Below are 17589 nucleotides of genomic sequence, written 5' to 3'. Positions count from 1 at the left end.
ATCGACTTTCCTGAATGCCGTGCAATCTCACACAGCCTGTAAAATTGTTATTAGGGAGCACTGGTTATCGTTTCAGCCATACCTTATGTGTGACTGATGGTGGTAGCTGGCAGTATTTGATTTTGTGGCTATCACAACGCTCGATCTTGCCTATCCCCTTAAAGCTATTATTATTGTCTGGAATAATCTGCAGGCAGCCTGATATTTGTCACAAGTAGACAGCTCTCAGAATTTTTGGCCTGTTCATGCTTTGAAGTTTCGCTTGAAGAAGTGCTGCTTTTATCCATTCTTCTCCTTAAAGCTGTTGTCAGCTATCATTAGCAGTTCTTCAGTTCAATGGGAGACTGCAAAGGAATTCTCCAGCCTTATCTTGCCATGGCGCTGACTGCAGTCCTAGCCATCTGGAGGCCTGTCCTCTCGGTGATATATTCCCATTAGCATCTCATTGCATCCATTCCTTGTTGCTTTCCTGATGCGTAACCGTGGAGGCAGTGGTATTGTGCGGGCTTCCTTGCATGACTCTGCCTGACTCTCCACCCTGCCTTCAGTCCTTGTGCTGTGGTAAATGCCAGGAAGTATGAAGCCCAGCTGTGGAGCAGCTCAGCGATGCGAACCCCTGAACAGGCTGAGGTGAGCTGAGCCCAAATGTTTGCGTGTGCAGGAGGAGCCCTCCTGCTGAAGGAGGTTTCATCTCACCTGGTCCGCGCATCTGTTGTGTCCTCTATGCCTGCTGTGGGCCCCCAGCTGCAGGCTCTGTGCTGGGGATGGGCAAAGCAAAGATAAGGGCTGAAAACTCCAAGCTAAGCCGTAGAGAGCAGGACAGAGCAGGACACAAAGCCAACGATATTATGGTAACATTAGCATCTTGTCGTCAGGTGTTAATTGGCTGTCTCTGCCTGTTGTCTCCAGGTACCTGTAGCTTATAGGAGCCATTGGCCTGTGCTCTTCTTTTGTAGGTGTACCGGGGAACATATTCAGCAGCTGTCTGGGTGCAGCAGTGCCTCCAGCTCACCAATGCCCCTAACCATTGGTTCCCAAAGAGAGTGACCTAGTGTGTTGAGTTTATAAAGCTAGAATTTCTATATGCTTTCAGAAGGATAAACCTAGTTACAAATCAGAACTGGCATCACTATACTTCCCTAAGATCTACCCTCATCTTTGCCACAGTTTTACCGTTTAATCATGGAGAAAGTACGTAGGCTATTTTCTAGTGTGAATACCTGAAAACAGATACATCAGAAAGTAGACAGCATCGGTAGATCCCTTTGATTTGTCAGGTGGTGTCAAATCAGTGCTGGGATTTTAGAGGGTCTTACGTTAAATATCAGAAGTTGCTTTTGATCGCTTGACTTAGAGCCTTGCTGAAGTCTTTTCTATTTCAGGATTTCCCCACTGATAGCATGAACATGGTGATATTCTGATGCAAAGGATATAATGCAAGATGAATGGAGCCAAATCTCGCTCTAGGTTAAGCGCATAAAACTGTCACCAAAACCAATGGAAAATGAAGTAAGAGGAGAATCACCCTTAATTCTTGTCAATTGATGGGAGGTTTTCAGCTGTCAGGCCATATAGAAGAGTATAGTCTCACTCCCTCTTTTATTGATAAAGATGATTATCCATTCTTTGCAATATCAGATTTACAAGTAATTGTTTCCTTCTGTCTACTAAATCACTTACTGTTGATTTTATCTTCTTGCACGGTATAGATTGCAGCCACAGTCTAAAAGTTTCCTTTCAAAGGAAACTATAGTGTTCCAATCTGCTTATTTGGCTTTATATGGTTTAGAGATGAAATTACCAGGATCAAACTACAGCTTGAAGAATCATGACATTTTTAGCTAAGGAAGTGTTCTTGATGAAAACCCAGATTTTTATTGGTGATACTACAATTAAATAAGCCATTATCAACTTCCTACAGATCTTCTAAGAGCAGCTCTCTTTCATTCTGGAGCCCAAATTACGGAAGCAATCTTCATAAAGGCCACTTCCCCGGCTATAGTGCCTGCTGTGATATGATTCATGCCTTTTGTCTTCTGCTTGGAATTTGGGGATGTTTATGAAGGACTGTTATAAATACTACACTAATTCCTCTTTTCACAAGATGCTTTTATTCACAAGAAAAAAAAAAAAGAAAATTGCATCACATATGTACGTCATATCATTTCCATTCCCATTGCCATCTGGCGCTATTCTTGTCACCTCCTTCGTATACATGTTGAAAGGATGTGAGACCATTTTCAGGCAGACACTCTGGAACACACGTTTCAGTGTTACAGCTGATAATTTAATGGTACACATGCACGTCTGTTACAACAAATCCATGCAAATGTGCATATGAAGACTGGAAGGGTAATAATAAATGTTCATGAAGAGGAAAAGGAGAAATAATACACAGGAATTCCACTTTTCACATTGTGCGTTATTTGTGATCTTATGCAAAGATTGTCAAGGTGAACAGTATAAACATTTCAGCTATTTTTATACTTTTGAGACTCTTAGTTTCGCTAGTTAAATGGCAGTATCATCTGGTTTTGGAAAGTACACAGCATGATGCAGCTGTTGCTTTATCCTCAACTGTATTGTAAAAGTGTGGGTCAAAATTTTGGCATGGCAACTTCTTTGGGACAACAGACATCACAGTAGGTCAGTACGCTGCTAATTATGGTAGGATACTTTCTCAAGCAAATCAGAATTTTCAAGGTCTGAGAAAAAACGGTACACTACCGAGCTGCTCTAGTAGGTGAGGAAGTTCATCATACCTAGAGGGTCTAGAGGGTGAGAAAAATGGATGCATTCACGTTATAGTCACACAGTTTATTTATGTGGACTATTATGCTAATAAGTGGCAAAATTATTAGTTCTGAAATTCACGAGGGCTTCCAGGTTAGAAAGCAACTATGGTCATATGACAGGAGAAAGGGATGTATTTAGAGTCAGGGATTTCACATTTGTGCAAATAGGTCTTAGGAAAACCAGAGAATAGTCTGATCCTACTATAAAATATACCTACTTCAATAATTTATAATAGAATGGCTGCCTATATTGTCTCGTTTCGCTGCCCTTCCTAGAGTCAACATAATCCTGACTTCCAGCAGCTGTTACAGCACTGGACATACAGTGGACATATCCAGTGGTTAACAGGCCATTTTTGCTGCCAAGAGTTTGACTCCTCCGACAGAATGTGGGCTCCAGAACGCTAATTTAGAAAGACAGTTCAGTAGTACAAGCCAACTATAATCTATCAACACTGAGTAGTGTACACTGGTAGCCTGAGAGTGGGCAGGAAGTGTTTTGGAGACCCCCTAATTCAGCATATCTCATGGCAGTGATGTCTGTAGGGTGGTTGTGGAGCACTCACTGTTTTTTCAAGAAGCAGAGGTCAGGAGAATGGCATTTGCCTTCTCCTGAGAAGTAAAACTTGTTTAACTAAGGTTGGAACTGTAGCTTTAGAGCGTCCAGGTAAACCAGCCTCAGCAAACAGCAGCATAGATGTAACATAACATTGAAATATTGTGTGGCATTTTTTGTTTTGTTGTGATTTTTTTTTCTTCTTCAGCTGACTAAAGAATTAGGTGGTTTATTACTCACTCTATTTTGTGGTCTGACATTAAGTTATTAAAGTGATTTGTTTTTGCAAAGAGTAATTTTTAATCAGCTGGGTGCAAATTAACCAAACTGCAAGAAGCAAAACAATAACTTTTGAATTATTCATAGAATATGAGTCAAAGTCTGAATTCTCATCTTAGTAGCTCCATTTTCAGCCCCGAAGCCCTGAAGAAGATCACCAAGCGCAAGCATGCGCTGTGTGGTTCCTCTAACTGATATGTCACTCCTGATACACAAGGTAGGTACTGCAAGCAACAACAAGGCTCAGTAATTTCAAGAACACAAGGGATAGCGAGTGTGTCATAGTGAGCTGCATGGTTCTGGTGTCCTTAAAGTTGCATTTCATCACTCTTGTTGTTATCAATTATAAATGACAAATTAGTAGAATTAGTCAAACCTCACAAACTGCTTCGGGAGAGTCCCTAAAATACAGATTCTTCAGTTGCAGATTCCTTAGATGAATAATTCAAGATTTTGAGTGCCACTCTAACGGGGAGTGTATATGCAGCTTAAAAGCACACAGTCTGCTACCTCAGTGAATGAAACACCTTCTGATGGTGCCTGTTGTTCATCACTGATCAACAATTAATTTACAGTGGAGTCCTGTTTCTAGACAGCTAGAAGTAGATTGATTTACCAGCTGAAAAACAAACTTTCCACTCATCAGCACTGGTGTGAATAGGAGCAGGAGCAATAAAGTTAGTCTAATCCAGAGAAAAGACATTTCCATCCCTGAAGCTGTCTGTTAGTAACAATTCCCCATGAACTGGATTACATAATCTAGATGCAAAAAAATTCCCAACCTCTGCAGGAGGTTACAAAACTTGATACATACACTTTGCTTTTAGAAAATGAAATGTAAGAGATACGTCATTCAGACACTCATCTTTTCAAATAACGGATGGCAAGAAAAATGAGAGGTCTCTCTGGAAAGATACAGATGACTGAATAAAGTCTCTTGCTCTGAATCACCCTGTTCAGAGCAGCTCTTTCTCCGACTCTGTAAGGGAACAGTGGGAGCAGCCTTGCGACGTGGGTGCTGCAGCACTTGTTTTTTATTTTTATTTTTTCCATGCTGTTGATTCTAAATGCTCGCATAGGTATTTCTAGGTCCTTGTTCTCAGTGCTGAGCATAAGTCTAAAAACTGTTGACAGTCTCCAGAGTGCTGTCTTAAACTGCCATCTCCCTTTCAGTGGGGGGATTTCAGAGAAAGAAGACATCCAGATTAAAAGGCTCCCAAGAAGATGATGTTTCTTATTTTTTTCTAATGAAAGGACCACTCCATCTCCTGGGAGAACACAGCCGCAGACCAGTCTCTACTCTACTGCTGGCAGTTTTCTTCTGCAAACAGAAAACTTTTAGGCCATAGTTAGGTTGTTTGTTTTTCAGCTGAATTATCCAGTATGTTGTATGCATCCATGGATAAGAATGCATGCATACATTTAAAAAAAAAAATCTTTGCTACCATTTCACTGCGACAAAGCTTTGAGGCTGAGAGCAAATCAGAGGTTGAGAGGAAGGATCTTCTTACACCGGTAGACTTCTGGAAGAGTTATTCATACCCTGTAGCAGTACAGTGGCTCACTGTAGGAGTTATTTGTTTTTCCTAATTTAGGGGTTTCCTGGCCCCATGGCAGGCTGCCTGACTAGCCGTGGTGCAGATGTATAACCACTTGCCTCCACTTCCCAGGACAGCCTTTTCATCCCCCACAGACCTTGCCAGAGAGGAAAAGATGCTGAACATACCTTTGACTCCGGGACTGGCCAGAGTCCATTTTAATAGGCATTTCTGTACTCCTTTATTTGTTTGATGAAACAGATAGGGAGATATCCAAGTACTGTGTTTGGTGTTTAAAATCTTTCTTTTGACCTACGTGGCTGTAATAAGGAAATCCCCAAATGTTCTGCTAAGTTTCTTAAACCGTCCAAGTGCTTGATATCTAAGGAGATCTTGGGTTTAAGATTGCTGATCAAAGAGTGTTAATTTAAGATACCCTTCAGTGATCCTCTCCTGCTTGCTTTACACCAAATAGCCAGGCTCTGTACCAGCATGTTTTCCCAGTTCTGTGCTTCTGCTCTTCTCTCACAATAACCACCCAGCCTTGGGTGACTGGTAGCAGGAGAGCAGACATTGCAAAACTTTGCCCTGAATTGCTTACTTGTTAATCACTCAATCAGGTTTAACCTGTTTTATAATATAAAGATTATTTTGCTGTTAAAAAATAAGCACCAGCAGATACCTTAACTGTTTCCTGCCTCTTCTATGACAAAATCAGTCACAGAAGTGTTCTCTAGTCAGGAGGATGCGTGTCAGTGGGCAGTCTTTTCTGTTATGATGAAGCGAATGCTAGCTGTACAATGCAGTGCTTTTACACAATGTGGGCTGGAGTATGATATTTTGATCCTGGAAGACCAGCAAGTCCAAGTATATATCCTCTCACCCTCTCCAGTGTTTTTCTGATTTCATACGTGGTCTTCCAGTGACATGCAAGATTTAATCCGTTGTGTCTGGTCTTTCTTTGATGAGGCTGTCTGTTTCTTTGATCCAGATGCTATGTTTTTCCTGGCAGTCAACAATGTAACACCAGTGAATCAGCTTTGAAACTACCCAGTATCATTTCAGAGATAGGATTCAATAAGCAAACACTTGGAAAAATTACATTTGTGACTTCCATTATTTTTTCCAGCCTCTTCATAATACGTCTATAGAGTTTCTGCCTTCTTCCGCCTTCACCTCTCCCACCGTAAGGGGCAGCAAAAGGAAACATGCATCTGATTTACATTTCTTATAGAGCTTGGAACTGCTGAGCTATAAATCAGTGCTTTCTTTTGGATCTGAGGTAGATTGTATCCTGGAAGTTGAAAAACTTTGCTAGATATCTTACATTTATAGGATCGTGAGTTGTCCTCGGGCTGCGTGCAAATACTGTAGGGAAGAGAACAGAGGAAATCCTTTGTCCGGTCTCACAGTACATCTGTATCTGATCACAGCTGGACGCCGTTCAGGGGCACTCACAGTGGCACGGCCGGCGTGCCTGCCTGCACACAGGCAGTGACCACCCGGGTGCGTCGCGTGCGTTCCCTGGTGGGGGGCAGGTCCTGTGCATGTTTTCTTGTTATTTAAAAGAAGAATCAATACCTTCTGTATGTTCAGGAGATGCTTTTATTTTCTCCAGGCATTTGGGGCTAGATTAATGCATCTGTGTTTTACGGCACAGTACCTGATCTGACAAACCTTGTGAGCCCCAGCATGAGTCCTCATGCTACGAATATTGGCAACACACACAGAGAAGCATTATTCCTGAGGGTCAGCTGGTGATCCTGACCTAAGCAAATGACCATCCACCTTCAAAATCATGCAAAAAAACTAGCATCATTTTGCAGCAGACTCTCATGCCCTGGGAGGTAGGAGGACATAGCGTGGCTGAAGCAAAGGCTGCCACAGTGTTTTCATAAATGCTCTCACTAATAGTGAGCAGACTGGTTACAACCAAAGCTACAGATTGTATTTTTGCCTTTTCCCATTCTAAAAATGGAAAAGTCTGTTCAAAGATCCTTAGCGGTTGATTTTGCTTTATAAAGAGAAGGAAAAAAGCAATGACAGGTTTTTTGGTCAGAACCCATGTGGAAAACACAAATGAGGTCACAAAGGCCTGAAGAGGGAACAGCAGCTACCTCCGATGTGCCAGATGCTGTAGACGCTTCCAGACCCCGGCCATCTGAGCAGCACGCTGCTGAGTTAGACAGCCAGTCATCTCTTAACAGCAGTAGACAAACTGAATTCCATAGCAACCGAGTTATATCTGATATGCTGGAACAGCAGAATTTGTGATGAGAACAGAAAAGCTGTGCATGGCTTGGAAACCTGAAACTGCCTCTCTGTCTACTGGAATGAGATAAGATCAGATGCTATTATAATAAGAAGCAGAATGCTGTGTCACAGAACTGGAAGAGAGACGTTAGTTTGCAATGCTTTTCCTCTCTAGGATGGGGGAAGAGAAATAAGTAGGAGAAATGATTTTTGTTGTCCTCTGATTTTCTTTAGTTCCACTAGACTTCTGATTGTTTTTAGCTTAAGTTATAGGGGTATAATACTATTGTGTGTTCCTGCTGCATCATGAAAAGACAGGTAGGCAGGTGCAATCATGTTGTAACTTGGTAGTCTTCAGTACAGTTGTTATTTTATTACAGTTTACAGTCTTTCTCTGAACACAGAAGCTGAACGTTCAGCTCACTCTCATAAGAGAGAGAGTAGGACTGGAAAAGGTCCAGAGCAGAATGCCAAAGGTGATCAATGGAATGAAGTTGCTCCCGTAAAAGAAAAATAAGTAGAATTATTCTAGCTGGAAAAGAGATGACTTAGAGGAGAAAAGAAGCGAGCCTATGCAATGCTGAGTGTCGCGGGGAAGGGGGATAAGGTACCGTTTTCACTCTCTCTTCCAACGCAAGTACCAGGGGACTTAAGGGACATGGGTGAGGGGTTTCAGGACAAAAGAGCTATGGCTCATCAAACACCACGTAAGGACTCTGTAGAACTCCATGCCACAGGAGATGGGGCATGCTAAAGGTTTTTGTGAGTTTGAAAGGTCACCAGAGAAATCCATGAAGGGCTGGTAAACACGAACGCACCACACGCAGTTCAGGCAGTCCTTGACCTGCAGGTTGTTGTTGGCTGGGAGGATATTCTGGGGCACTATCTCTACGTGCACATCCGTTCATAAACTCTTCTCTAGGCTTTTGTGACTTCTGGTCACAAAAGTATAAATGGGCATTTGAGCCAAGCTGATATGGCTGTTTTTATATCTCCGACACTCAACGTACAGACAGGGACTATTTTTAAGAAAAGGCCAGAAATCTCCGGTGGATGCCTCTGTCCTGCCAAGTTTCCTTATCTATTGTTTCAGACTGGGTTCCTACTCCAGGGAGCATCCTCACTGTATACGTGTTTTTCCTCACCTTAACTCCAGTCTGAAGTGAAGTCAGCTCTCCTGAGGGAAAAACCGGGGTGCCACATGGAAGCAAGCCCATCCATACCACTTGCCCCTAGGATACCAGGATCCCACATGAATGCACTGAATTACTCACACTCAGGATCTGGTCTAGAATTTGTAGCTTTGCTGTCAACAGTAAAAATCGCTTTCTTCCAGGCCACCCTAAAATTTTAATTATGCAAAATAGCTCATCATTTGTTTCAGTACATTTGTTCAGTAGATGCCTAGTTCTATTCATATTAACACAGATGATAGGCATGGCATTGCGTTACGCGTTTACAAAGAGCTAACGAAGCTTTCCTATGTTTTTATGACTGTGTTGCCCTCTGCTGCCCAGTGACAGCTTGGAAGAACATAAAGATCCTTCTAGAGCAGCTAAGGTGTGTACAGGCATCTCATAGCTCATAGAGAGATTTTTTTTTGACCTGAGAGCTCAGCTTTGCTCTTCCTGTATCTATGTTTAATTGTGTAACCATAGTTGTTACAGCAGCTACAATCCCCATGATAAAGATGATTTTTTTTTAAGAATTCACCCACTAACGTAAAAAATAGAAGCGTACCCCCCTGCATTAATATTTGCAGTTTAGTTGATGTTTCATTAGAGTTTTGATTAAAATTAGCAAGTTAATTTAAATTGAAATGGCTTTAATACAACCTCTTTGTCTTCTGTTAACAGTCTAATGCCTCCCATTAGCTGGTTTAAGAAAATCACAGTATGACACAACATATGAAGGAAAGATAGACTATAACATTAGTTCATGCAAGAGCTAGTTTCCAAGGAATGGAAAAGGAAATTATAATCATTTGAAAATAGGTGCAATTTTGTGCAAAGGAACAAAGCCAGAAGGAAGCGTGAAGCCCAGAGCTGATTATGTCTTCAGCGTATAAACCACTCTGGACTCATTTTCAGAATTGAAAGAAAACTCTAGGATTTGGTAAAAATATGTTCTCTCCTGCACTCCCCATAAAAATGGTTGTCCTGCACTCCGGTCCTTTCTCAGGAGGTGACTGAAGAGTGACATTTATTAACAGCTTAGCAGAGAGATTTGTGTCAGGTGCAGAAACATAAGCTTGCTCTTTGACATGACAGGTTCATATCTGAGGCACAGTATCTCACATAAAAATTGCTTTGAATTGCTCTACCTAAGTTTCAGCAAAATCTTGTTAATAATGCTTACTTCCTATTTGTTATCAGCTTTGAGATCTGCAATTGAAAAAGCACAGCCTAAGCTAGTGGCAGTATTATTTACTACATTTACAAAGACTGGATGCAGAAAACAAGAAGAGATTGAATGATGTTGGTAGACAATGCAACAGCCAACAGCAATACAACAGACATAGATGCCCTAGATCTGACTTGCAATTTCATTCAGGGTTATAATCCTTTTTAAATCACCCGGGCTCAGGATAGGCTGAGCTGAGTGTATATGGCCAATTTATCTAGATAGCCAACATTTGGGTAATCTCAGACACAGTAAAATAAAGCAGATCCCCGCAGAAACAACTATAAGCTCAAGTATTACTATTTACTCCTTCAGTTTACTAAACTGATAAAAAACAGTCTTGCATTTACAGATTGAGGCAGTTGGTTTTGCACTCTCATTTAGTCATGAAATAATTTCTTGCTAACAAGTACCATATTTTAAAAACTAAAAGTAAGTACAGCTGCACAGCCATTTGATACCAGAGTTGCCCATTTCTGTGCAAGCTATACAGTTCCATCTTAACTGCAACTTACCTTTTCATACATGATTTCAGCTTTTTATATATAGTTTCATATATGATTGCAAAATGGGGAAACATGGCTAAACCTAGATCTGTGCTGTTGTATGCAGTCCTGAATGTTAGATCATATCCTGACAAGTATGATGCTAATTGACAAGGGGTAATCTATCCCTATTTATGTGAGGCTCAGCAATGCTATAGTATTTTAAAGCATTAGTTCTTTTTTTGTGTGTATCTATCTTAATCGTGTGGGCAAGCCCACATACAATAACACTTACCATATCCGTAGCCTGTAAAAAAACAAATTCTGTTCAATTCTACAAGTTTTTAATAAAGAGAGGAGAGCTTCAGAAAACTGTTTGACCTGTGATAACAGAGGAAGAGATGTACTTTCAGCTCCACCAGGCTCCAGTGCCCTTTCCTGGCACCTGGTATGATTGGCACAGTGGCGAGGGTTAGTCCAGCAGCCTGAAAGAGAGATGTGGTTAGGAGGGAGAGAGCTTGCAAAGAGCTGTGACAACATTTCTACCCACACTTTCAGGGGGAAACGATGAGGCTGGATGCAGCAAGGATCAGGGCCACCAGGTGGGATAGCTTCAAGGGCAGCACAGGACGCCAGAGCTGGCATCGGTGGCTGCCACAATACTGAGGAAGGCTCGCTGGCTGCCCAACGCAGAGCTTGGCTATCATGTCACGAAGGGTTTGCGTCTGAGGCCTGTAGCCTTTAGCTAAGGAGCCCTGAGATGGGAGCAGCCAACTTGAGGAGAAATCTTGGCCAGTACTGTGTCTTTTTTACATTTTTAAATGTCTTCTTAAGGAAATGCAATTTGCCTCATTTGCTGTCTGCCTTTGGAATCTCTTGAACTCATAATTTCTTGTGTCCAGTTTCAGCCAAGTCTGAGATGGAAACAGAAATCTCAAATATTTGAAGTTACTACCAGTGTCATGAAAGCGGTAGCTGAGTCCCCCGAGGTAGCACACACCCCTGAGTAGAGGCAAGTGAGTGTACTTGTACTATTAGCAGTCAGAGAACCCCCACGGATTCAGTGTGTGCTCAACAATCTGATTTTTCCCCAAGCAGTCCACCCAAAAGTAGCTATTATTGGCATCCTAATTGCAGGAAAAGCTTTCCCCAGCCTTCTCACCTCATGAACCAGGTCATCCAACTGAGTGATGCCACACAGGAGGAAAACGGGTCCCAGAAGCTCACCTACTCATTGAGACTAGTGCTATTTGTTACAGGAATTACTAGGGATAAGCTGAGGAAGAGCAAGAGGTCTTCAGCCAAGGCGCAGGAAATGAGCAGGTGCTGCATTTTGAGGGACATGTGTCCCTGCTGCCAGGCCGGCAGTGCCAAGAGGATGGGCCCTGGGTGAGCGTGACCGCCGAGGCATGGCCTCCAGTATTACAGGCCGGTGAAGGGAATCAGTCAGATCAAACGCGGCAGTGTTGGTACAGATTTCCTCCTGAGGCTGGGGAGACAGGCTGCCTGCATTTCTTGGATGTTTGATAAGGATCTGCGTCTGCCTCAGCGTTTGCCTGGGTCAGGAGCTGGTAAGTCCCTGCCTGCCACGGTAATCCTTCTCCCCTAAATGCAAAGCCCAGAAACTGTGAAACTGACATTTCCTACAGCATTTTTTTTTTAAATTCATAGAGAGATAGTAATCCCCTTATTTGGAGAAGCTTAGAGCTCAATGTAGTTAAATACAATACTCAGAACAATACGTTGAGTGCCAGAAACGAAAACATGTTCGCCTCTGAGGTCAGTGGAAGAAACTTTCATGAAACAAGGGTGTGCGGAGGAAGAAAGAAGGTAAGGAAACAAAAAGGGGGAGAAAAATCCATTTCAGACCTCCGACCCTGCCTGTAGGACTTAATTATAAGCTTATTCTCTACAGAAGAGCGAGCACATCATAGATTTTAAAACGAGGATGTTTCAATTACCTCAGAGTCCGTGGAGGCTCGTTACGAAGCAAGGTCAAGCGCAAAAGGCAATATCCTAAGGGCAGTGTTCACGGGGAAGGTGGGTGCCTGGTGGCCTGCCCGGGGAGGGCATGTGGAACGAGGGTGCAGCTTTGTCCTCTGGCTTTCTGGGAAGCCAGACAAGGGTCTTGTCTCTTGGCTGTCTCTCTTCTCTATTGCACAAGCCCTGCAGAAGCTAATGATGCCCCGGGACTATAATGGTCCCTGTGAAACCATCAGGCAGATGAGTATGGGATGCAGTTAGCCTCGGCCTCACCCAGCCACCCCCCCTTTAAACCAGAGTTCCTTTTGGCAAGCACAGTTGCCCTCAGCATCCTTAAGGAAACCTCGAGCCCCTTGTTAGCTTGGCAGCTGAACTCCCTGGCTCGGGGATACCCAGTGAAACCTTGCCCTGCAGAAAGCAAGATGTGGAAAACACCTCGAACCCTCCCTGAATACCAGGCATAGGTCACTCATAGGTTCCAGTCATGCTGCCTTATAAGGAAGCTTGAGTGTCAAAAGTCTGACAGTGAAACACTGGGGTGTTACTGGCTGGTACAACAAAGCCAGAGGTACTTGACAGGTGAAGAGACAGCAGAACAGCAGAGAAGAATAGGCAGACTTTGATACAATCCCTTTGTAAACAAAGGTCCTTCCTGTAAGATGAATGATAATAAGATTTTTAGCTCTCTGCAATATGAACAATTCTCTATCACAAATGAGTTTTTCCATTGCTCCTTCTCTCTGTTGCTGTTACAGGAGCTACCCCTATAAGAAAAGCTGTACCCGGTATATCACATTTTTTTGCTTTCTGGCCTAATTAAGAATTTTCTGAAGCAGTCTGCTGCCTTGGAGCCTGTCAAAGTCATTTTTATAATTTTTTCTTCCTCTGCTTCATTTGCTGTATCATATCCTGGAAGATAGTCCATGCCGTTCAGGGCTGCTGCCTGATGTCCCTGATGTCAATCATGTCTCTGCGAACCTCATTATTCTGCATACCTTCCTTCGTGATCTTGGCCTGTCAGTTCCCTTTTCTCTACCAGCGGTCACTGTGTGGCTGTTGCTTTCTTCCTTTTCCCCAGATGTGGCTATGTCTTCCCCACACACGCCTATTACACACTACCCACACTGCGCTTTTCCCTAAAAATTGCCATTGCCGTTCTGCCAGCAGTGGGACACCACTTGTAATGGCAGCTGCACTGTAAACCAGCTGCTGTTTTCTTTATTTTTAATATCTAAACATACTCAGAGGAAATCTAGCTGAGACCAAGAGAAAGCTGAGGTGTTTTCAGTTTATTGTGTATTTCCACAGTTTCTAGCTGTCCCGGTTAGAGATGCCCAGAAAGGCATTTACATGGTGAAACGTAAGATTGCTCCAGTAACGCTGACTTGAGTTAGTCAGTATTCGACAGTGGTTTTTGTTCCCTGGGGTTTATTTATAGTGCATCCTTAGCTGCAAGGCTTCGAAAGAAACAATCCTTACAGAAACTAACACTCTATTAAGAGACAATTCTATTTTTTCCTCTTTAATACTTTATGTTTGATTTATCACAGGTCCAAACACAGCGATGACCAGAAGGAATTGGCTGTAGTTTCCTAGCGCTCATGTGCAAGGTCTTGGTGGCAATTAGAGAAGAAGAGACTTTCTGTGACTTCCGGTATTGGCACTCGAAGGGCGTCAGTCCCAGAGGGGCTCTGCTTTTTCAGCAGGTTCCCTCCCTTCCCCTATGCCTCCCTCCCTCCCTCCTTCAGAGCCTGCATAGTATCCTGCCTTGCAATGCCCAAACACACATAGAGACTCTCTTCTTTATCTTAGCTACCCTGTGGTAACCGATGGGCAGCCAGCTTAGCCTCAGAAAGGCACGTTATGCAGGAGATCCTCTTCATCGAAGGGACATGTTGAGGTACCTAGATGACAGCAAGAATTGCAGAAAAAGAGAAGCCGCTTTCCCATAAGAAACTGAAGAGGCTGTCTTTGAGTATCACTTTACATCCTTTGATGAGCAGCTTGTATGACAGGAATGTCTAGGAGGTCTGACCAAAGGTCATAGCCCCTCTGTGCTGGGTGCTGTACAGGTACAGACTGTACGTACCTGTCGTTGCAATGCAGTCGACCTGCCTAAGTCTCCAGAAACAACCTGACTCCTGAACAGCTTAAGCACAATTAAATGCAAAACTCCAATTATGGATGTGTTTGGGCTTTCCCATTCACTCGTGAGCAACATTCAGTGCTTCAGAAACTAAAATCCCGGGCCACGGAAAAGCTCTGAAGCACCAGCCTTTATGTGGCTAGAGTAAAGAACACGTAGGCAGTCGTACCTCCCTTCCCACTGAGACTGTGCTCCTGAAAATTATAACGGTTAGCAACACAATGGAGAGTGAAACAGTTTTCCCCATAAGAATTACTGAGTAGATCGCTGTTTGAAATGATGTTGGCTGCTTTATCTATGAGACTTGAAGGCTCAAACATTATCACACTTTTTTGTCCTTCACACTTGATTGACTTGACTGATCTTGATCCATCTGAGGAAGATGATGCTGAAACATGGGCCTATTCAGAAAAAGACATCGAGAACTCTCACAGTGAAAGATTTATGCTGGGTGTTCATTCTCATGGATGAAGCAGACGAGATCTTTTTGAGCAGTGAACTGCTATGGAAAGTCTGCATCCCCTCCAGAGGACTATTCTGAGAATCCTCTGCTTATCTCTTAAATCCTTGATACGCCCTCCTCTATTTCATTAGTTCTTATTGCAAAAATTTCTTCACTATCCATTGAACTCAGGCACTTCACCTATGAGGCTGAACACTTTGTATAAATTTCTGCTGAGAGCATTCTTGCTGCTTCTTTTGAATCGTCATATTTTCCTCCCCCTCCTTTTCAGATGAATCAAGAGTCAATCAAGGGTGAAGGATGGAAAATGCAGTCGTGACAACGGTTAGCGAGGCAGGGGAATAAACGATCAGTGGAGGAACTCCAAGTGACAGATAGAGACTTGACGGATAAAGGGGTGTTGCTGGGCTGCTGAAGGAGAGCTGGGTCCATGTATGATTCTGCCCTAATTTTCATACGTTGTTTAGTTTAGGTCCACATCTTTCCCCCTTCACGTGGTTTCTCTTGGTTCAGAAATCTCTTCTTACTGCATAGGTAGTGTCCTTCTCCCTCAGTTGAGTCTATGGTTGTACAGGACAATGCGACGAAAACCTGTCCTTTCTTTCTGCCCTTTGTTTTCTGTGCGTTCCTGTGAGGTTGGAGCAATGCAGCGATGCTGCCTTAAGGAAGTGCCCTTGCATCCTCCAGCGCACAGCCACTGCTGATGTTTCTGCTCCCGGGCGCTTCAGCCACGTTTGTGGAAGTGCAACTGTTTGTTCAGTTGTGCACGAATCGAGTTTTTTATATCATTTTCTTGACATTTTAAAAATTGTGTCTCAGTTCCCTAATCCAGTTTGCAGCGTGCGTTGTGAGTTTTAACACTCATGCTGTGGTTTCACAACTGGGCGTCAGGTGCAGAAGGGGGATCCCACTGCCTCGGTGTCCCCTAGCCTGCTCCTTCCTGCTCCTCCCCTCCTGCAGCCTACGTGCTCTGGCGACTGCTCTGGGAGGAAGGGGAGCCAGTCTGGCTTTTTGGTAGGGAAAGTTTTCGGTGGGACCAGCTGCCTTTTAGCAAGCAGAGTTTTGTGATATGGCTAAGCTAATCTAGCAGCTCCACCAAATGCTGTACTCCTTCTTCTCTTCCCCCCATGTCCAGCTTTCCTTCTTTCCCTCTCCACTCCCCGTGCTACCCCTTGTGCCACACTGGCACATTCACCCTACTGACCTGTAAGAAAATGCCCCACCTCACCACCCACCCCCCGCAAAAAACACTGTAGCTGTGATACCAAAAGGGACTTCGGCTCGAGCAGCCACTGACTCTGAGGCACATGTCTCCTACTCCCCTTCCCAGCAGTACCCCACAGCGCTGTTGCTGATCCAGCTCAATGCTCAGCTCAGTAGAAAGCTATTCACTTGGCTTTTGTTGCTGCTGCAGTTTTTTGCAGGGTTAACATGCTGGGATGGCTCACAGCACCCCAACAAGTGCTGGAGCCAATGCAAGGAGAGCAGGACTGCAATCCTGCTGTGGAAAGACACCTGGAGCAGTTTCTGCAAGATTAGTGAAACGAATAGCCTCAGGAAAGCATTCAACAAGTGCCAGAGCTGTGGCAAGCAAGGGGCAGAACTGCATGTCTGGGGTCAAGGATGTGGGGACAGGAAGGGAATTGGACACTCCATCCCGCTGCCAGCAAGGTGCAACATGGGCTTGACCACATGGTGTAACTCCTCCGACGGCAGCCCAATCTGCGTTAGCAGCATCCAAGCTGCACCTCAGACTTAACATCAGCGTTTGGGCTCTGCCAGTCTCTCCCTCTCATGTCCTGGCAGAGTAGTTGGAGGAAAGTAGTTCCCTTGGGATGGGACCATTGCATTGTCTCAGCTGCTGCTATCTGAATGGGAATTGTCCAGATCTAAGGACCTCCTGTTTTCTGTGGCTCAAAGGCACTAGGTGCAGGCCTGCAAACAGACTATTGGCTGCATATACGCAAAGGCAAACAAATTACATCATCAACCAGAATTCGTAAAATGCACATAGACGCATTCCTCAAACTATCATAACAGTTACATTTTCCTCAACTGTAATGCATCCTCAATATAAACATGAAAAAAAGAAAGAACTATATATTTGTTACTTAAATTTTGCAATCCTTACTCCTGATGATTAGAAGTTACTCGCATGAAAAGTCCCCTTAGTCCAAGCAAATGCATTCAATTATATTTACTCAGCTAAGAAGTAGATTTGTTGAGCAAGCTGCCATTTTTATCTGACCGCAATTATTCTTTTTCATGGCTGGAATTCCTTGGCTCTCAAGGGACAGGTTTCTTCCATGGTGTCATTTACAAGAACTCACATCAAACTGCTTTATCATCTGTCTGCAGTGTTTCGTTGCTGTTATCAAGCAGTAACACAGCTCAGAGAGGCAACTATTGTGATCCCAGAAGACTTTGAATTTATGGCTTAAAATAATCAAAGCAGTTTAAAAAAAAGTATTTGAACTCATCCTAACCACTTGGTTGTGCTGTACTCAAAAATGAGCAGGTTATTGCTCCCACCATGGCTAAAGTGCTATATTTTTGCAGGATTTTCAGCCACTAGTACTTTGAGTATACAAGATATTCCTCGTAATTTGAATCAAGGACTCGACAGATTAAGCTGGTATTTTTCTGGCAAGACTCTGTTTCCTCTAGATGATAGATGTACTCTGGCTA

Source organism: Struthio camelus, chromosome 1 (assembly GCF_040807025.1).
Source record: "Struthio camelus isolate bStrCam1 chromosome 1, bStrCam1.hap1, whole genome shotgun sequence".
NCBI lineage: Eukaryota > Metazoa > Chordata > Aves > Struthioniformes > Struthionidae > Struthio > Struthio camelus.
The sequence above is the reverse complement of the archived record's forward strand: the minus strand, read 5'-3'. Positions refer to the sequence as shown.